Raw genomic sequence first — 22,423 nt, forward strand, 5'->3', positions numbered from 1 at the left:
TTCTCTTTCTGCAACTTTAATACATTCCTTTCCTTTTCTTGCCATGATTGAAAATGGCAGTTTTAAAAACTAATTTGCATAGGACCAGTTGAATTAGCAACAGGAAGCAATTAGACTTGACCAGATCAACTGAGAATTTTCACAGATTTTGTCAGTTTATAATAATGAAAAACCTGTGTGAGCATTCAAAGAAAACTGTTGACATAAGGAAAATATTTACATTTTATTATGCAGGAAATTCCCAGAGAAAATATTCAAGCCTCATTTCATCTCCTATGTTTGGTTTCAGATGAGAATCTGGAAACCTTCACAAACTGGAAATGACTCATGCAATGGGACATCAAACCAGATTTCCATGACTTTTCTCTGCTGCTTTCCTTGAGTCAAATTCATTGTTGACCTAAGCAAACTTTATTTTACAAGAATGCAAATCAAGCGATTGAAAATGGAAATGTTGTAAGTATGTAAATTGCTTTATCCCCGGCAAACACCTAAACTACATAATATTTATTCACTTAGGAAAAATATTTTATTTTATATTTTTAATTTTTTTATGTTTTATTTTTTAAATTTAATTTAACCAGTATGTATTTCTGACTGGCCTGCAACTCACTTTGTAGATGAGAAAGGCCTCCGACTTCCAAAGATTTACTTGCTTTTGTATCCTTAGTTTGTGTATTAAAGGTATGCATCACCATGCCTGGTCTTTTTTTCTTTTTAACACTCCCTGGTGTGTGTGTCTGTGTGTCTGTGTGTTTGTGTGTGAGTGATATGAATACAAGTCCCCACAAAGGGTATCAGACAGGCTAAAACTGGAGTTAAGGGTGGCTGTGATCCATCCAAGTAGGTGTTGGGAACTGTGCTTGGGTCTGCAATAAGAGCAAAGAATGCTCTTATGAGCTGAGTAGTCTCTCCAACCCAAGTATTTTAATATACATAAAACTAATTTCTAACACTTTTTCTCACAAACTATACACAAAACCAATGGCTAACTTTGTTGTTCTTCTGTGACTACATTTACATATCAGCAAATTATTTAGCATTGCACATTTTTAATGATTGCTAAATCAAAGTCAACATCTTTGCTTGGCAGGGAGGGAGGTGCTATATCTTGCTTCTAACTACTAATGGGTCTTAACAGTCCAATTTCTCTGTTTCAATGAAAGTATGATCACCTTCCTCAGTGACACTTTTGAGGTAGGATTAGAAGTCTGTTCTGAAGGTGTTTTTTTTTTTTGTTTTTTTTTTTTTTTTTTGATCAACAGTATTTTAGCAATCTGGGAGCAAGAAATAACAAAGTCCTACCATGCAATAAATCTTACACAATTTTGGGAAGTGACATAGAAAGGCAGCTGCCTCAGAACAGGAAGAGAGGGATTAGAGGGTTCGGTGGAGGGTAGGATTTTTATCAGTTTTAAGAGTATGTGTAATGAGGTAGTGAAAAAGAACAGACAGTGGAGACAGAAGTATTGTTTCGCCATTTAACTCTGAGTCAACCCAAGGACAGGGTGTTTTTCCTTTTGCCATATTCTTGGGCTTGAGGTCAGTTCAGGGACAGAGGATTTATCTCTGGCCCCTTTCTCTGCAGTGTTCTTTGTTCTATTAGCCCATTCTTCTTCCTGGCTATTTCAGACCTTTCTTTTCTTCTTCCTTTCACCTCCCAGGACTTCAGAAAACTTGCAGATTGGGATGCCTGCAATCATCCCAACCCTCTGAAATTTACATCATTGCAAACATGAATTGCTATGTTATTGGAACAGTGAAAGCAGGCCTGATTTTATCTGCAGTAAGGATGAGGTTCTGGAGGAGGTCACATTTAAGTAGATACATGTGGTTGGGGCTATAAAGATGAAAAGAGTATCAGGACAGATGTAATACCAGTGAAGTTCTGACTGGCATAGGAAAGGAGATATGAAGACATGGAGATGAGAAAGACAGAGAGAGAGAGAGGGAAACTAACTGACTGACTGAGATTAGACAACGATTTCAATGAAAGAATTGCAGGAAAGTATGGTCCATAAAAATGAAGATGAAGATTCAGTTTAGGATGATGCAGTGTGACAACATCCAGCAGGAGCACAAGTCTCTGCTGCTACACTTAAGCAGATATGAATGGGGATACCATTCTGTATCTGTGAGATACAGCTCATCTTCCTTCAGTCTGAAGGGGAATCACAGCTCCTATTGCTTACCTGGCAGAGAGGGGCCAAGAGAATCTGATCAGTCTCAGAGATTTCCTCAAACTCTTTTGAATTGTTTGCTTTCTGTTTTAAGGAGCTTCCCTTCAAGGTGGAATGGTTGAATATCTGAGGAAACTGTTACATAACAGCACTTAATAGCTAAGATATTACATTTACTCTATCTATTAATTATTTGTTAAAGATGTTAATACAGGTAAGATTTAATCGTTATCATCATCATCATCATCAATCTTCCTGGAATATTTATGTGGTAAAATAAATAGACTGAAGAGTGAAAATGTTACAGAAACTTAGCTTTATGTGTGTGCTTTATATGTGTAAGAGCAAGAACAATTTATTATAATCTCATCATCTAGACATAATTCACATAAATATTAAGTGAGGTTAATAATATATCCAGGAAAATACTGTTGACTGTAATAAGTGCTCTGATAGTTAATGCAAGGCCGTAAGACATTTTACATCAATTTGCTCTAAAATGTATGTTATAGATGTTTATTATAAAAGTTTTTGCTTATAAAATATAGGGAGCAGCCTTGCCAGGACAGAGAGGAAGACAATGCAGCCAGTGCTGATGAGACCTGATAAGCTAGGGTCAGATGGAAGGGGAGGAGGACCTCCTCTATCAGTGGACTTAGAGAGGGGCAGGTAGGAGATGAGGGAGGGTAGAGTTGGGAGGGAAAGAGGTAAGGGGCTACAGCTGGGAAACAAAGTTAATAAACTGTAATTAATATAAAAATTAAAAAATAATTAAAAATGTAGCTTATAAGTACCATGAACAATATTATACCAAAAAACTGTTGATTTTAAAATATTCAGCTCACTCTCTGTGTGGGTTCCCTACTAAGAGGAGAAGAGACACCCTCCTTGATTGCTCTTCCCTGATGGGGTGACCTAACCAGCCCATAGAGGAAGAGGATCCAGGCAGTCCTGATGGGACCTGATAGGCTACAGTCAGACATTAGGGGAGGAAGACTTCCCATATCAGTGGACTAAGGAAGAGGGATAAGGGAGGGGAAGGAAAGAAGGTGGGACTAGGAGGAGATGAGGGAGGGGGCTACAACTGGGATACAAAGTAAATAAGTTGCAAATAATAATAATAATAGTTAAAAAGACTCCTTTTGGTACAATTAATTTTATTTAAGCCATCAATACATTATGAATAGAATTTACTGAATTATTTTCTTGAAACAGACAAGCAGATAAACATTTGGATCGGTGTGTGTGATCAAACCTGTTACATGCTCTAGTCATTGGTTTCATAGTTTAGTAGACGACAGAAACTTCTACTGTATTATTTGTGAATGAACCTCTTAGTAACAATGAGTAATAATAAGCTACAAGGCTGTGTAACCAAAACAAATGAAGCATAAAGTGAATTAATAGAGTAACATGACAAATTAAATGTAGGTTTAATTTTTGTGGCTGAATGATGCTTTTTTTCAGTAGGATATAGCATAAATAAAAATGTGCTTCAGTATGCTAATTTCATGAACAAAAGCATAATTACCAGACCAGTTAAGTTACATTATTGAAATTCATTTGATCAAATCAATGTCTACACCCTTCATGTAGCAATTACTTGACACATGTTATGTACCATAACTAGGAAAATTACAACTCATATATTTTTATGGTGTGTATTTACATATCCTCTTCAATGTAATAAAATGGTCATTTATTTTTAATATCTTACTAAAATGTGTAAGCTTCCTGAAAATATGACTTTGTTCTTACCAATGAAGCTGCCTGGTTTTGTTTTGTTTTGTTTCATTTTTATGTATTTAAAGCCAATTTGATATTCCAAATTAATTGAGAGAATAATTTTGTTATTTAACTTTTGTTGATTTGTAAATGGGGATCATACCATATGGAGCACTAAACAAAGCCCATGCATGGGCTAGACCTAGGCCTCTTACACATATAGAGACAATAGGTAGCTTGGCCAACATGTTGGTCCTCTTGAAACAAGAGAGGGGGCTATCTCTGACACGGATTCTACTGTCTGCTTTTCAAGCCCTTATCCCTGGCGGAGCTGCCTCTCTAGGCCACAGGAGAAGATGTCTTAAGTCATGATCTGCCTAGATGTTCTGGTGTGAGTTGGGAGGGAGGAGGCTCCCCTTATCCAAGGAGTAGGAGATGGAGGGAGTTAGAGGGAAGGGAAAGGGAGGAAAAGAAAGGGAGTAGAGGAGGGAGGGCCTAAGATCTGGATGTAAAGTTAATTAATTAATTAATTATTTTTTTAAAAGCTGAAGAATAAAAAAGCATAGTAACAAATTCTGCAGTATAAACACTATATAACCTAGCTTTTTTCCAGAAAGCTCCGAATAAAGTTATTTAGAAGAAAAAATATTTCTTTGACAGCAGCACAGTAAACATCAATAGAAATAAATAAAACAAATCCATATCTCTGAATCCAAAATAGAAACTGAAAAATAGAAATCATGCCCATTTGCTTCAAATTAACAAGCATTCCTTCCATCCCTTTAAAGATTATATTGTCAAATTAAATAGAAAAAGCGGCTCTGATTTAAATCCATTCTTGGTGTTGGGAGGTAGACTTGAGGAATTAACCACAGACAAAGCAATAAAGGGCACATTGATCAGAAGACCAAGCTCTACATGTGGGAGGAACAATTGACTGACCACCCCTTGCGGTGCATGTTATTTTAATTGAGATTTAAAATGGAGATACTGTGAGACCAAAGATGACAACGACCAGGCATTCTGTGTCATAAGTACTTGTTAAGTCCCAGGCATCAATTTATGTGCTGATGATTGAAAGAATAAAAGGACCCTTCCTCAGAAGGACCAGCTTGACAGTCCTTAGCAACAGACATGGGGAATTACATCTGCATAAAAACAGAAATTCAAAGACAAGAGAAATCCTGTAATGTCATAAGAAATGACTTAGGCTGGATAATGATGTTTGGGATTACATACAAAGAAAGGATTATGGTGTGACAAACATGACATCTGAATTTAAGGGAGAAAATGGGAATGATGTCAGTGTGAGAATGTGGAAGACTTAGGTGTGGTCTGTGGTTCTAGACTTAAATTGCAATTCAGTGGGCAGTTTCCGCAGGATTTCAATTCTATATTTTAACAATCTTTTTCTATCAGAAACATTAGGAATGCTTCTCTTGTGATAAACAGGAGAGACAGAAATGGCACCTCAATAAATCCAAATAAGGAGTTTGATTCTAGTTTGATTCTAGTGTGTATGAGCCAAGAAGACAAATTCCTCTGATAACTGGATCTGTTCATATCTGTCACCACAGAGACTAGAACTCCAAAGGTGCACTGTGTTTTGGGCATATGGGAAACACTGTATTTACCATTGTGTGAACTCTAGATCACATTTGCAAATTATCAATATTTCTAGAGTGTGACATGTTCAAAGAGGTATGCAGCAAAAATGTTTTAGTAAGACTTTGAAACTTAGACAATTTTCTCATCTACTTTTGTTCAGAAACAGAAGTCAAAATATATAAAATGGAGCTTAGAATTTAAAATGGTTAATTAGCAGTAAAGTATTTTTAAGGGAGAGAGTTTTATTGTTCATACCATAGCCAGTTTAAGAAGATTTTTACTTAAAAAGACTTTGGAACTATGTACTTCATGAATAACCTTAGATTAATGAAAACTTCCAGTTTTGACTAATGTCACATTGTCATTAAAGCCAATGAGAAAATTCACTGAATTTTGCATAAATGTTTAATAAACTGCATTACTTTTAAATAAGATTACCAAAAGACCTGAGAAAAAACACACATTTCTTCAAAGCTCATGCGTGACCAGCAGCTAATTTTTCAAGTTTGTTGTATCAGGGTTGTGCTTTCCTAACTTCAAATGCAATTAGATAAAATTAAAAGTTTGATAAATGGCATGAAATTGGGAGGAAAGTTTTTAGAGCATTTATTGAACATCCAATACAAGGAGGAATGACTCATCTGCTAAAGGAACCAAAAGTAGCCACAGGAGCAGAGATAACAAGATGAGATTCCATTGGTCCTGAGGTAACAAACTTTCCCATTCAGTGCAGAATATGTTCTTATCTTCATGTGACACTGAAAGTGTGCCCTTGTTAAGACTTTATTAGTTAAACTGGAGGCTAATTTACTTTAAAGAAGGTCCAGAAGGAAAGAAAAGTGTACAGATGCATGACGTCCTACAGGTAGTGGGAGGAGCAATAGACTTAGGGAATAGTTTTCTCTGGCATATTTTAAATGCCTACTTCATCTTTTAAACTAGATTAATTCCCACCATCTGTCTACATAATTCAATGATAACATTATAGATTGAATAGACCAACACTAAGATTAATTAAAAATTTAATAGTCTTCAATTATGATAATCTACATTTATAAGGTGCAGTATGAGCTTTTTCTTTTCTTTTTTTTTTTTTTTGCGCTTTAATTTTCACACGGATATTAAAACTTCCAAACCGCCAAGGATAAAAACCTGTTTTTCTAATCAATGTGAAGTATCTGAGTATTTTTGCAAGAATAATTTGTAAATATTTAGTATTATTGCTTATTGATTTTTTTTTGTTAAAATAGTTAACTTTCTTATCAAATACATGTCTTCCTTATTAAAAAATCAAATAAAGGCCTGGGACTGGGTAAACTCTTTAGAACAGCAGCATACTCCAAGTGCCATCCTAGGGCCCTGCTCTGTTTCTGGGAACACATCTCCATCTGCATGCTCAGAGACCTGCAACCAACAGGGAACAGTGGGCATCAGAAAGCAGCAGCAACAATCGGGGAGCAATAGTGACCAACACCTATCAGGGACCAACAGCATCCTGTATGCTCTATATTTAACAACCCATCCCCACCTACAAACCCAGAGTCTAACACCATCAAACACTATCAGTTCTTCCTGTATCCATGGAGAAATGCTGTCATCACCAACAATTCTGAGTACAAGAGATGGAAGAGGAAATCGCAGGTGTAGAAGATACAATTGAAGAAATTGTTACATGAGTCAAAGAAAATGTTAAATCTAAAATGTTCCTGACAGGAAACACCCAAACATTTTGGGACACTACGAAAAGAACAAACCTGAGAATAAGAGGAATAGAAGAGGGAGAAGATACCCAGCTCCAGGGCCCAGAAAACATTTTCCACAAAAAATCATAGAAGCAAAATTTCCCTAACCTACAGAAAGAGATGCCTATACAAATATAAGAAGCTTGCAGAACACCAAATATATTGGACAAGGAAAGAAAATTCTCCCGACATAATAAAACACTAAATGTACAGAAGAAAAGAAGAATTTATTAAAAACTGCAAAGGAAAAAGCGCATATCATGTATTTAGGCATACCTATCAGAATTACACATGACTCCCCACAAGAAACTCAGCCAGAAGAGCCTGGGCAGATATCTTTCAGACACTAAGAGACCACTGATGTCAGCCCTGACTACTATACCAAGTAAAACTTGTAATCACCATAGAGGGAGAAGAGAAGATAGTACAACACAAAAGGTACAAATTTAAACAGTACCAAACTCCAAATCCAGCTCTACAGAAGATTCTAGAAGGAAAACTCCAACCCACGGAAGCTAACTACACCTAGAAAACATAGGAAATAAGTAACATCACATCAACAAAACCAAAAGAAAGGAAGCACACACACTCATACACACACATGTGAAAGCACACACACTCTACCACCAAAATAACAGGTAGTAACAATCACTGGTCATTAATATCTCTCAACATCAATGGGCTCAACTCCACAATAAAAAAAAAAAAACAGAGCTTAACAGAATAGATGCAAAAATAAGACCCATCATTCTGCTGACCCACAAGAAAGACATTTAGCAATAAAGATAGATATTACTTCAGAGTAAAAGACTGGAAAAAAGGTATTTCAAGGAAAAGGACCCAATAGGCAAGCTGGATTAGCCAATCTAGTAGCTAATAAAATAAACATTCAGCCAAAATTAATCAAAAAAGATGGGAAAGGACTCTTCATACTCATCAAAGGAAAAGTATACCAAGATGACGTCTCAATTCTGAACATTTATGCCCCACATGCAAAGGCACCCACATTCAAAAAGTAAGCATTACTAAAGTTTAAATTACACATTGAACCCCACACATTAATAATGGGAGACTTCAACAACTCACTCTCACCAATGGACAGACCATGATGAAACTAGCAGACATCATGGATCAAATGGACCTTACAAATACCTACAGAACATTTCACACAAACACAAAGGAATATACGTTCTTCTCAATACTTCACATAACCTTCTCCAAAATACTCTTTCAAAAAGCAAGCCTCAAACAGATACAAGATTGAAATAACCCCTTGTATCTTATCAGACCGCCAAGGATTAAAGCTGGAACTCAGCAACAACAGAAAGCCTATAAACTCATGAAAACTGAAAAACTCCCTAGTCAATGACCACTGGGTCAGGGAAGAAATAAGAAAGAAATTTAAAACTTTCTAGAATTCAATGAAATGAAGGTAAAACATACCCAAACTTATTGGACACAATGAAAGCGGGGCTAAGAGGAAAGTTCCTAGCACGAAGTGCCTTCATAAAGAAACTGGAGAGTTCTCATACCAGCAATTTAAAAGCAGATCTAAGAGTTCTAGAATATAAAGAAGCACACCCAAGAGGAGTAGATGGCAGAAAATAACCAAACTCAAGGCTGAAATAAATAACTTGTAAACAAAGAGAACAATGCAAAGCATCAAGAAAATCAACAAGATAGACAAACCCCTAGCCAAACTAACTAAAGACAGAGACACAGTATTACTTAACAAAACCAGAAATAAAAAGGGGTATAACAACAGACCTTAAGGAAATCCAAAGAATCATCAGGTTTTACTTCAATAGCCTGTATTCCTCAAAATAAGAAAATCTAAAATAAATTGATGGTTTTCTCGAGAGATTTCACTTACCAACCTTAAATCAAGATCAGGTAAACAATTAAAACAGTCTATAACCCCTAAGAAAATAAAAGAAGTCATTAAAAATCTCCAACCAAAAAACACGTGGGGCCAGATGATTTACCACTGAATTCTACCAGACTTTCAAAGAAGATATAATACCAACACTCCTCAAACTATTCCCCAAAATAGAAACAGAAGGAACATTGTCAAACTCATTCTATGAAGCTACAGTCACCCTGATACCTAAACCACACAAAGATTCAACAAAGAAAGAGAATTTCAGACCAATCTCCCTCATGAACACTAATGCAAAGATACTCAATAACATAATTGCAAACAGAATCCAAGTACCCATTAAGTACATTATAAATAATGATCAATTAAGCTTTATTACAGGGGTGCATGGATGGTTCAATATACAAAAATCCATAAATGTAATCTACCACATAAACAAACTGAAGGGGAAAAATTTGCATGATTATCTCAATAGATGCAGAAAAAGCCTTTGACAAAATTATACAACTTTTCATGATAAAAGTCTTGAAGAGATCAGGTATACAAGGCACATACCTAAACAGACTAAAATACAGCAAGTCAATAGCCAACATCAAATTAAATGGAGAGGAACTCAAAGCCATTGCATTAAAATAGAGACTAGACAAGGCTGCCCACTCTCTCTGTATTTCTTCAATACAGTATTTCAAGTCCTAGCTAGACCAGTAAGACATCAAAAATCAAGGGAGAGCACATGATGGAGAGGTTGTGGGGAAAGGGGAACATTCTTCCATTGCTAGTGGTTGTAAAAACTTTTACATACACTTTGGAAATCATTCTGATACTTTATCAGAAAATTGTGAACAATTCCACCTCAAGACCCAGCTATGCTACTCCTTTACATATACCCAAAAGATGTTCCACAGTATAACAAGGACATTTGTTCAGATATGTTCATAGATAAATTTTTATATTAATTATAGTTGATTTTTCCTGGCAGGGAAGCCTTGCTATGCCACAGAGGAAGAGGATGCAGGCAGTCCTGATGAAACTGGTGACACTAGGGTCATTTGGTAGAGGAGAAAAGCTCTCTCTTTCTGAGGAAAAGGGAAAGGGTAGGAACTAGAGGAAGAGGGAGGTAGTGTGGGACCTGGAGATGAGAAGGAAGGGGTCTATGATAAGGATGTAAAGTAAATCAATTTTAAAAAAAAGAAATTAAAAAATTAAAAAGCAAGATGTTTAAAAAAGAATAAATTTAGAGAATGGGAAATTAAACAGTAGAATTCTAACAGGCTTAAATTCTTAGTTAAAAATTAAATGCCCTTCCAATTTCAAATGAAACATATGTATTTACACACATATTACATACATATACATGTATATACATGTGTATACATAGTTGCCTTTTTTTGTTTAGAGAAGTAATGTTTCTTATGTAACCAGATATATTAAAAACATATAATACTGTTCATGTACACACATGGTAGGTGTGTTTATTTATTTATTTATTTATTTTTTATTTTTGATTGAGATTTTTCTTCAAACCAGGAGCTCACTGACTGTCTAGTTTGCTCCAGGGCTCCCATCTCTATCTCCCAGCTCTGCAGTTACAGGCATATGCTGCATGCTCACATTTTTACTTGGCTGCTAGGGATCCACCCTAAGTTCCTCATGCTACTCTGAACAAGTTTTATCTAGCTTAGCTTTCCTCTCTATTCCTTTTCTCCCCCTTCATTTTGCTTTGTTATTAATAGGTTGTCTTCTTTTGCAAATCTTCAGTTTTCAGACTTGCATTTTTTTTTTACCATATCTGTGAGAAATTCTTTCTGCTCATGATGTTCCCCTTTTTATTCTCGCTTATTAATATCCTTTTATAGATGTTTTAACATCTGAGCCTATGAAGCCCTCACCTACCATTTTTCTTTCTGACACTTCTTGTTTGGCTTTATGATGGGGATGAGTGAGTCATCACTATTATTTTTACTACATCAACTACCACTACACTTAAGCTTCTAATATTTCTAGCTTGTATTTTAAAGACTTTTTTTTATTGCAGCTAATTTTTTTCCCTTATGTTTTGAATATTTTCAGGCAAACCTGAAAAATATGGAATAAAGTTTCTTACATTTCACATGTCCTTCTCTTTCTTCATCCATTTGATACTTTTAAGTGGTTTATTTATATTACAGGATATGTATGTATATATTAACTTATTGTAGAACTTTGGCAATGGATGATGGACAGTGAAGATTCAAGATATGCAAAGGGTTTGCTGTCAAGCAAGGGTCACTTCACTACGCACTGCTATTCCTCAACTAACTTTCCATGTACTCACTATGCTAAACCACTCTGTAACTTACATCAGGACATCGCCCATAGTAACTGAAGATAGACTCTGGCTTTGTTTCAAAATGTAAAATCTGGGTTTTTATTTTATTTATTTATTATTTTTGGGGGGTGGAGGGCAGTGGATATCAGATATTCCCGTTTTTAATGACAATATATGTGTAATGATGGTTATCATAGAAGATCTGGTTTGGTCTAGTTGTTATGAACTTGGGTCCTAAGGCTGCTAACCGACCTCTCACTGCAGCTCTCTGAACTTGTGCTACCTACACTGGAGATCATTGTGAAGCTTCAAAGAGAAAAGAGTTTTCCAACTGCAGAACCTGCATCTTTGTCTAACTTCCCTGGGATCCACTTGATTTTTTCACTTCACCAGTTACAACATGATGTGAGGATGAAAAGGATTCTATATAACTATAAGACCTTATTTTCAAGGGAACTCATATGATATTTAAATATCCACTGTTTGTTTTTTTTTTCTTTTTCACATTTATCTACTGTACATAAAATGCATAAAACAATGTGCTTATGGGTGTAAGAACATAATATTTTCAGTCATAAACAGTGGAGACATACTACTCATCTTATGAATTCTTAGAAGGAGGAGTGCACAGTTATTGGCTCTCACTAGACCCATGCTTGAATGAACATTGTTGCAGTGTCGCTGTTACAGTTGTAAAAAAAAAATGCTCAAACTAACACTGGAGGGATGGTATTTGGCTTACCTACATCAGGTCATAGTTGATTGCGGGAAGTCAAGGCAGGAACTGAAGGCAGGAGCAAGGGGAAATAATTAAAACATAAGCTATGGAGCAACTCTCAACAGTGTACAGGCCTATCCCAGGGACTTTGTCAGCCTCCAATTTTATACGCTCAAGAACCGACTGCCCAAGGGTAGCAAAGTCCCCATTCCAAGTACTGTGAGCTCTACCACCTCAGTTGTTTAGAGAAACTCTTCTACAGACTAGCCTGCAAGTCACTATTATGAAAACTTTTTATTAAGATTCTTTCTTCCAGAAAGGCTGGGTGGGACTGGGAACAGATGGAAGGGGCTACAGCAGGATTCAAAGTGAATAAATTGTCATAAATAAATAAAGGAAAAAAGAGATCCTCTCTTCCTAGGTATGTCTGGGCTTGAGGCAAATTGACAAGAATCAACCAGCACAGCATCCGTTGAATGACATTGATCATTTTCACTTTTGATACTTTCTCATCTTTGTTTTGAGGCCATTCATATCTATAAAAGGGTTCAGTTCTACTTTTTCTCTGTTGATACAAGATTTGATATTCATTTATTTTTTTTCTGCAATCAATTGTCTTTTATAGTTCTTATGATTTTCTGTGGTTCTGACTCCCAAAAATTGCAGGGAACTAGCTAGAAAACATTGTATTTGATGCTGTTTCTACACATTTTATGCTTCATTTGGTTTGTAGAAAAATGAACACAAGCTTTTTAAAATAGCCATATCTTGCTCAAATGTATTTTTATAGCCTAACTCTAAAGCTCTAACTAAACCCTAAACTCTCCAGCACTTTGGCTCACCATCAAGAGCAGTACTGTGAGCAGCGGTTCCATAATATAACATTGCTATTGTTTTTTTTATGACAATCTGCAGGCACTCAGGAGAACAGGATGGGCCATTCGTATAATTCTACCACATAATGCAAATTTCTTTGAACTATAAGGTAGCATTTGTCTTAGTAGTAACATGAAGGTGAACACCGAGTGCTGTAGAAAAGCAAGTGATTTATGGTCCATGGGAAATGGTTGTGCCCCACTGGCTGTTTTAGTGTGGGGCTTTAACAGCTCTAAAGCATAAATCTACTGTCGATGAGGCTGCTCAGTTTTATTACTATTTTTCTAACTTGAGAATTTTTCTGTTGGGGATAGAACCACCTTGCCTAGTCATTTATTACTCATGCTTAAAGCTTTAGTTACAGAGTGAGTCTTTGCATATGGTGGTATTAGGATTTCTTAGTTCTCTATGTGGAATAACAGGTCGGTTCTCATAGGCTTTTTCACTCTCCATTTTATAGTTCGAGAAGGGAAGCCAGTTGTTAAAAGAAACATACTTGCAAAGATTCAAGGCTATAAAGATTCTGATTCTGAAGAAGGGATAGTAATACATAGTAAAGACACACAAATACACACACACACAGTAGTCATAATGATGAAGAAAAAAGTAAAACCTTTCAAAGCTCACAAGCAGAAACCAAAGGGCAACAAAGTATTACTTTAGTATATTCTTCCAAAAGACATAATGGAGAGGCCTTGGCCTATGGAACATGGAGTGGGAAGGGTTAAATCTATTTATTCATGCAGTTAATATTGTTGTCCATCTGAACAATTTTATTCTTGAGTCTTTTTGTGTGCTATTTTGGATCTTTTGCTAAGCATTTATCCTAGCTATATGCTTTGTTTATTTTCTTTTATTCATTCAAACAGAATAGAAACTATTTTCCTCCGTTTTAGCCTTTTGCTAGGCAAGCATTAATGTGTGTGTATGTTTGTGTGTGTGTATACATCATACAGGTACTGACATTTTTCAAAATTATATATTTAGTTTTCCATGGTTCCAAGTTGTGAAGTGATTTCCCTTTTTTATTAATATTTATTACAATTTATTCACTTTGTATCCCTCCCTCGTCTCCTGCCAATCCCACCCTCCCTCTCTTTTCTCCCCCATGCCCCTTCCCTAGTCCACTGATAGGGGAGGACTTCCTCCCCTTCTATAAGACCCTAGTCCATCAGTCCTCATTAGGATTGCCTGCACTGTCTTCCTCTGTGGCCTGGCAACCCCCAGTGGGAGGTGATCACAGAGCCAGCCACTGAGTTCATGCCAGAGACAGTCCCTGCTCCCCTTACTAAGGTATCCACGTGGAGATTGAGTCTATGGGCTACATCCGAGCAGGGGTTTTAGGTCCTCTGTATGCCTGTTCCACGGTTGGGTTATCAATGTCTTCAGGGCCCCCAGAGACTTTTTTTTTTTGTCTCTGTTGGTTTACTTTTGGAGCTCCTGTCCCCTCCAAGTCTTTCTATCTCCCCTTTCTTTCACAAAATTCCATGCATTTTTCCCAAAGTTTGGCTATGAGTCTCAGCCCCTGCTTTGATACCTTGATCAGGAGAGTCTTTCAGAGGTCATCTGTTGTAAGCTCCTTCCTGTTTTCTGTCTTCTCCTGCTTCCGATGTCTCATGAGGATTGAGCATCTATCCTAGGGTCCTCCTTTTTCTTTAGCTTCTTTAGGAGAATTTAGTATGTTAATCCAATATTATATGTCTAATAACCACTTATACACAATATATACCATGTGTATCTCTGCTTCTGTTTTACCTCACTCAGATGTGGTAACCTTTTCTTTACTAGTTCCCACCATTTGCCTGCAAATTTCATGATTTCCTTCTTTGTAACTGCTGAGTAGTGTTCCATTGTGTAAATGTACCACACTTTTTGTATCCATTCTTCCACTGAGGGACATCTACATTGTTTCCAGATTCTGGCTATTACAAATAGAACTGCTACAAATGTGAAATGATTTCTTTAAAAAAAATGTGGAAATCAATCTGGCACTTTCTCAGACAACTAGGAATAATGCTTCCTCAAGATCCAGCCATACCACTCCTAGGCATATATCCAAAAGGGGCTCAAGTACACAATAAAGATATTTAATCAACCATGTTTGTAGTAGCTTTATGTGTAATAGCCAGAAGCTGGAAACAGCCCAGATGCCCCTCAACTGAAGAATGGATGCAGAAATTGTGGTACTCCATCTACACAATGGAGTACTACTTTGCAATGAAAAATAAGGAAATCATGAAATTTCCAGATGGGACCTGGAAAGGATCATCCTGAGTGAGCTGTCGCAGAAGCAGAAAGACACACATAGTATATACTCACTCATATAGACATATAACATAGGACAAACCTACTAAAACTTGTACATCTAAAGAAACTAATTAAGAAAGAGGACCCTGACTAAAACGCTCAATCCCCATCCTGAAAGGCAAAGAGGATAGACATCAGAAGAAGAAGAAAATAGGAAACAAGTTAGGAACCTGCCACAGAGGGCCTCTGAAAGGCTCTGCCCTGCAGACTATCAAAGCAGATGCTGAGACTTATTGTTGGGCAGAGTGCTGCAAATCTTATGAAAGAAGTGGGAAATAGTAAGATGTAGAGAGGACAGGAACTCCACAAGGAGAGCAACAGAACCAGAAAATTTGAACACAGGGGTCTTCCCAGAGACTCATACTCCAACCAAGTACCATGCATGGAGATAACCTAGAACCCCTTCCCAGATGTAATCCATGGCAATATAGTGTCCAAGAGGGTTACATAGTAATGGGAAATGGGACTGCCTCTGACATAATCTGATAGGCCTGTTCTTTGATCACCTCCCCCTGAGGGGAGAGCAGTCTTACCAGGCCACAGAAGATGACAATGCAGCCATTCCTGATGTGATCTGATAGACTAAGATCAGAAGGAAGGAGAGGAGGACCTCCCCTATCAGTAGACTTGGGAAGGGGCATGTGTGAAGAAGGGGGAGGGAGTGTGGGACCGGGAGAGGAGGAGGGAGGGGCTTATGGGGGGATACAAAGTGAATAAATTGTAATTAATAATAATAATAATAATAAAATATATATATTCTTATATCAACTGTTAGCTTCAGTCTCACATACTTTACCCAAATAAATTAAGAAAATATCGTTAATGGTTAATGATGAAATAAAATAAATCACCCAGATTTGAAATGATATCTAAGACAGTAACTCTGATGTATATAAGATAGTTTACAAGATTTCTAGTAATAAATACTTAGTTTCTCACACTTATTTATAGATGTGCAGGTGTTAATCCTATGCCACATTAGACAAGCATGAGAGCATGTTCATGAGATTCCTGTGCATGTGTTTTGAGATGGCTTTAGCCTTTGGTAGAAAGGTTGCTCACTGGGATATATTTTTGATTGTGTGATCCACCTTTATTCATATCCTATCAGTTCTGTAATTTTTAGAACATCTTTTCATTTATTAATTTACATGATTGTTCCCTAATCTGCAATGGAAGAAAAATAAAACTTCTTCAGTTGTCAAAGTCCACTCATGTAAGTATGTGAACTCATTGGAGATGAGGCCTGGATAATTAACACTGGTGTAGAGTCTGCTTTACTGAAACAGTTTCAGCTGTAAGGATATGGTATCATTTTTTACCACTGTCCTATATTGCATTGGATAGCTGATTTAATAGAAAGGTTGTTGCTTTTCCCAAATCAGTGCCCTGCTGAGACATTCTAAGCAAAATGATTAGACATAGACTTGTACTGACAACATTTCCTGGGGATCTGGGATCACATGCAGCGATCACTGAACAATGAAAAGGTCACCTTTGTTGCATGCTCTAGTGAACATTCAAAGTTCACATATCAGACGTCCAGTCCAGTTGAAATGTTTATTTTCTTTATAAAAACAAAAACTCTTTGGAACTAGAAAGATCTAATGAGCAAAGCTCAGAAACAAAACATTTAAGACTAGTTTTTTTTTCTCCTTTCTTACAGGTTATAATTAATCATTTCAGGTAGCTAATTAAAATATTTGAAGTACAACAGTCCAAAAACTAGAGAAGCACATTTATTTTCTGTGATTATTATGTCGAGAGGCATTTCCAGGTCAACAAACTGAATGCCTTAGGGAACTGAGAAATAAGTATGACTCCATGAAAGATGAGACTATACTATGGTATGAACAGTTCTTAACACATGGACAGATGAGTCTCTGCATCTGAGTGGCAAGATTCAGTAATGGGTTGTTTTTAATGCAGTTATCTTAGATCAAGGCAAGTAGATTCTTTTTTTCATAATCATTTAACTAAATAATCTGGCAGAAAGCAATCTGAGGCTTTAAGATGAAATGGTTATGGCTATTGTAATTTGGTCCATGAAGAAAATAAAAAGATGTTTTGTTTGTTCATTTTTGAGACAGGGTCTCTATTTAGACTTGACTGCTTGAAACTATGTAAACCAGACTGTCCTGTAAGTCACAGAGATCTGCCTGCCTCTGCCTCTGCCTTCTACATGCTGGGAATAAAGGCATGAGCCTTTTTGCAAAGACAGATACAAAGCACACTCTCTAATTTCAGTGATGTTTAAAAAAAATTTACAGTCCCAGAGTATGGTACAATTTGGAGTTGTGTCATGGGCAGCACAGCTTGCTTCTGATAACTTGACAGGGGCAGAGAGGGAATAAAGGAAGGACAGACAAACAAACACAACTAAAGAAAATCTAGGGTCAGGTGAATCATGTCCCCTCCAGTAGAGTGGCTCAAGCTCTGCCACCAGCCAGAATCTCAGCACTCTTATTTATAAGACAGTGGAATGGGTTAGCTATACAAGACTCATTCACTCAGGACCTTACCTGCTCATTTTTTATTCACTTAGGACTTCCTTAACTCCCCACAGAATCGCTTCCCAAGGATGACTGAAACTGTAAGACTTGGTTCAGAAGCTAAAGACATGGCTCAGTGATTAAAGTTGTGCTCTTACAGAGAACCCTGTTCAGATCACACAACTCATGTTGGGCAGTGTAAAACCATCTGTATCTTTATTTCCAAGAGATAAGATGTCATATTCTGTAAGTGAAGACATCCTCACTCACACACACACTGCCCCCCCAACACACACACACACACACACACACACACACACACACACACACACACACATTTCCTGTACCCCTCTACAGACACGCAATCAAGTTTTTCTTTTTTTAAATTTTTTTATTAATTACACTTTATTTACTTTGTATCCCCCCTCTAGTTCCCTCCCTCCTCCTCTCCCAACCCCTCCTTTCCTCCCCTTTCTCTATGCATGCCCCTCCCCAAGTCCCCTGGTAGGGGAGAGTTTCTTTTCCTTCCTTCAAGACCATGCAGCCACTCCTGATGAGACCTAACACACAACTAATTTTTTAATCTAAATAAAAGAGTTTTATGAGAGCAGCAGTTACATCATACAAATCTTCTGCTTTGTGTTCAAACTCTTCTCTACCATGTTAAGTGTCTAAGAAAAGATAAAATAAAGTTGGCCACAGGCCATTTCCCCATTTATAATTTTCATCATTGTTCTACAGATAGTGTGACATGTTTTAGTACCATCAGTTATCCTCATGTCTCAAGAATTGTCAATCTGAGATGAGATGGGAACAGATTTATTAGCAAGGCTACAGACTCCCTTGCAGCTGCCAATTCTATTTATAAGGAATTTCAACAGAATTTTAAAACTGTGCTTGTAAGTGTGCTTTGTACTTGGTGTTCTAATTCTTGACAGTTCCATCCATTAGTTCAGATTCATAACATTCTTTTTTATTCAACTCTCATTAACAACATTTGGTTTACTATTAATGCACTTAGTCATGATAAGTCCAAATTAAATGGGATCGTTATTCCTAGACTAAAGCTATAATTTAGAACTCTACCATTGATTCAGAAACACTTTAAGTTTCTATTGAATGTAAGGTTATTGAAGAGGAGAGGGGTATTTTGCTGATCAATGGTTTATAACCAATAAAAACCTGCTTTGTACTCCTGAATTGTTTGTGGAGCTATTAAAGCAGCAGCTAGCATCCTTTAAAACAAAGTCTAAAGGACTGAATGTCTTCTCTGGATGAAAAATAATATTTTTTCAATAATCTGAAGTCAATTTAAAAGTATCTATTTTTGAAAAGTTTGAAAATGGAACTAAATACACAAGAGTACACATTAAATCCACTAAGCCCCTAATCTGCTGTTTTAGGGCCATCCTAACTTAATTTTCTCAAGTGCAAAGCCTTGATTTTTGCTTTGTCTTCTGACCTTTATCTAAAGGCAAAGAAACACATATATGGGACATCACTCTCTATCAAGATGAGAAAGGACTAATAAATCACTACCAATGAGAAATTACTACTGTGAAACTTATCAGTCATTGAACAACAAGCTAGTTTTATGTCTCCAAGGTACTGAATGTTGGGTAGCATGAGCAACCAGAATCCCTCTGACCCATTTTACACCCCTACTGTCCACCCATGTAGCTTTAAGTCCAGGTATGATAGATTGTGTGTTACAGTGTTTTCTTTTACTGAACTTTGATTTTCTGATGAAATCTGAGAAAATGGTTTCTATCATAATGACTGATAATATTGAAATGTAAACAATTTTCTGTAATTTCCATGACTTTTCAGGGATCATTGCTGTAACTCCTGGAAACTATAATAGAAATTCAATGATTTTCTCAGTTTCATGTGTTGGAAAGAAAATCTCAGCACTAAATCCAAATTATCTGACCACAGAAAGGCGTGGATCTCAGAATATCATCTTTCCCTATATGTATTTCTTTAGAATACACACCTGCAAATAATTGAATGTGCATCAAAATACTTGTTGAACTCTAACTCCCTGGTTGTCTGTAACAATATTTACTACATTTGGTGTTAGGCAATGCTTTGTTCTTCATCACATAATTAATCCAGTACATTCTTACTCTATTAATTTTTACAAGTACATATTCTTATTCTTCTCTTTTACTTTTGATTTTTTCTAAAACATTTAAACATAATATGGATTTAATTTTTCACTGCCTGTAGCCTATTCTGATAGCATTGCCAGACTTAATTTCCCAACCACAGCAAAGATGAAAACACTTCCTCTTGAAGATGAAAAATTATAATGTTGTCCTTGTCATATTACTTTTATTTTATTTGTTGAGAGAGGATCCTTCTGAGCAGACAAGGCTGACTTTGACTTTGCATCCTCTTCCTAAACCACCTAAACTGCTGGATTATAAGTGTGTGCTACCACATCCTGCTGTCTAGGTGTATTTCAAAGGCATAAATTTCAATCAGTCGTAGAAATTTTGCTGAGATGCAAAAGTTTTCATTTTTCCCATTAAAAAAAGACATATATATATACAAACATACATATATATAATTTTGTCTGGTCCAACTGCATGCCCTTTAAGATTATTTATCCCAAATTTGATAATTTTTCTGCACCATGCTGTTCATTAATGGTCTATGACTCAGCTTTCTTTGCCAAGGATCAGCGCTTGTATAAGTCCATGACCCTTGGCAGATGGCTATTAATAATTTTGCAGTTAAAGATTTTTATTTTTACATCACGCTTTTCAGGAGCAGCTTAATGTGGCTTCTATATCTTTAAAGACCAAAGTCTTGGAGGTTTAAATCTTTTCAGGTAAGTTTTACTGTGAGAACTGTGTAGATAAAATGCAAATTATATTGAAATGTACTACCATTTCTAACATCTTATGTGGTGTTTTTGTGATAAGAACAGTCAGCTCTGCACATTTAATGTCATCAACCATAATCCCACGTCACACATCAGAACACTAGATCTCTAAACTCATGCTATGCATCTGCTTTCTTGTATTCGTCTATAAATACCTCATTTCTCCTTTCCTCCTTCTCATCCTTCTGTGCTCTCTAATTTGTTCTCTGCCTGTCTGCATGACTTCATTTTGCATTTTATGCCTCTACCTTACCTATACTACATAATTGACTCCTACAAAGGATTATTTTTTTGTCTATGTGTGTCCAGATAATCTCTTGTACACGGTATAAAGGTTGCCTTTGTGTTATTCAATGGTTGGTTTCTGTATTATTCAGGCTGGACTGGTGTTGTGTCACACTCCTCACCATCCCCTTCTCATTGGTTTGATAAAGAGCTGAACAGCCTATAACAAGGCAGGAGACGATAGGCAGTAGGGATGCTGGGAAAGAGTCAGGCATGGGAGATTATCCAGCCAGAAGCAGAGGAAGAAACAGGTGCAGGTACTGAAGAGAGGCAACAAAACACACAGAAGAACAAAGATTAGTATAAATAAGTTAATGTAAATTATACAAGCTAGTTGGAAACAAGCCTAGGCTAAGGCCAAGCTTTCACATATTTATAAAATGTCTGTGTGAGTACTTAGGTGGCTGGCAAGTCCAGACAGTCTGGAGAGATATGTGACTTGCTAAACAGGGAAAAATGCCCTTCAAGTCCATTAGTGCATGTGTGGTAGATGATAGGATCTGGTTTAGACCCTAGACACGTGTGTATATGTGTGTGTGTGTGTGTGTGTGTGTGTGTTAACAATTTCTTCATCTATATAGCTCTTGGTGAATTTGTCTCTTGAATATAAAGTACAGACGTCTTGACAAGGTGTTGTTTTGTTGTTGTTGTTGTTGTTTTTTGTTTGTTTTTTTTTAGTCTATACGTTGGGAAACAGATCACTGGACTATACGATGCTTCTAACCTCTTTTTATTTGTAGGAACATTTTTACAACATTAGCTATGTTCTAGCATTTCCTTTTCTCCTTAACTAATGCTTGTTTCTTTTTTTATATAGAAACCACTCAACTGAGTACAGACATGTTAGTCCACAGAGATTTATATTTCTTTTTTTCTTAAGGTTTATTGGAATAGGGAACCCATTGCATATACTCATTGGGAAATTTCTCTGTCTCTATAGAAGTTTCTACTCATTCTTTGACAAAAATTGTATTTATTTATTGTTCATAACTGGGTTTGAACCCAAGGCCAAAAAATGCTTGGCACATGTTGTACTACTGAGCTATAATCCCAGTCCTATTTATTAATCAGCCTATTTTTCCATGATTTTGTAATGAAAGTTCTCAATAACATTGAATGTTAACATTTTGAATATTCATAACACTTAATTATCAGATATGTAGTTTGCAAATAATTTCTCCAGTCTATATGTTAATTGTTTCATTGGTTAAGATCCAGCTTTGTAGTTAGATGTGTTTTGTACAAGTTAATCAAACTACAGCAAAGATGGAGTGAAGGTATGCGATTTTAGTGTGTAATCTTGCTCTCCAAAGCAATAGGTTATTGTTTTCATTCTTATAGTATTAAGATTTTGGTGTGTTTTTCAACAGATCATAATTTCTGCCAAAGCAGAAATTAACTACTTTCTAC

General features: G+C 36.4%; 1 long non-coding RNA gene across 1 annotated transcript in view; it reads left to right on the forward strand.

Moving 5' to 3' along the window:
- Positions 1-294: 294 nt before the first annotated feature.
- The window catches only part of LOC132652210 (uncharacterized), a 188,200-nt gene continuing 166,071 nt past the window's right edge, over positions 295-22,423 (forward strand). Inside the window, exon 1 of the long non-coding RNA XR_009589690.1 lies at positions 295-456. This is a non-coding gene — a long non-coding RNA (uncharacterized LOC132652210). The remainder of the gene's footprint in view (positions 457-22,423) is intronic.

The sequence above is a fragment of the Meriones unguiculatus genome, chromosome 2 (assembly GCF_030254825.1).
Source record: "Meriones unguiculatus strain TT.TT164.6M chromosome 2, Bangor_MerUng_6.1, whole genome shotgun sequence".
Taxonomy (NCBI): domain Eukaryota; kingdom Metazoa; phylum Chordata; class Mammalia; order Rodentia; family Muridae; genus Meriones; species Meriones unguiculatus.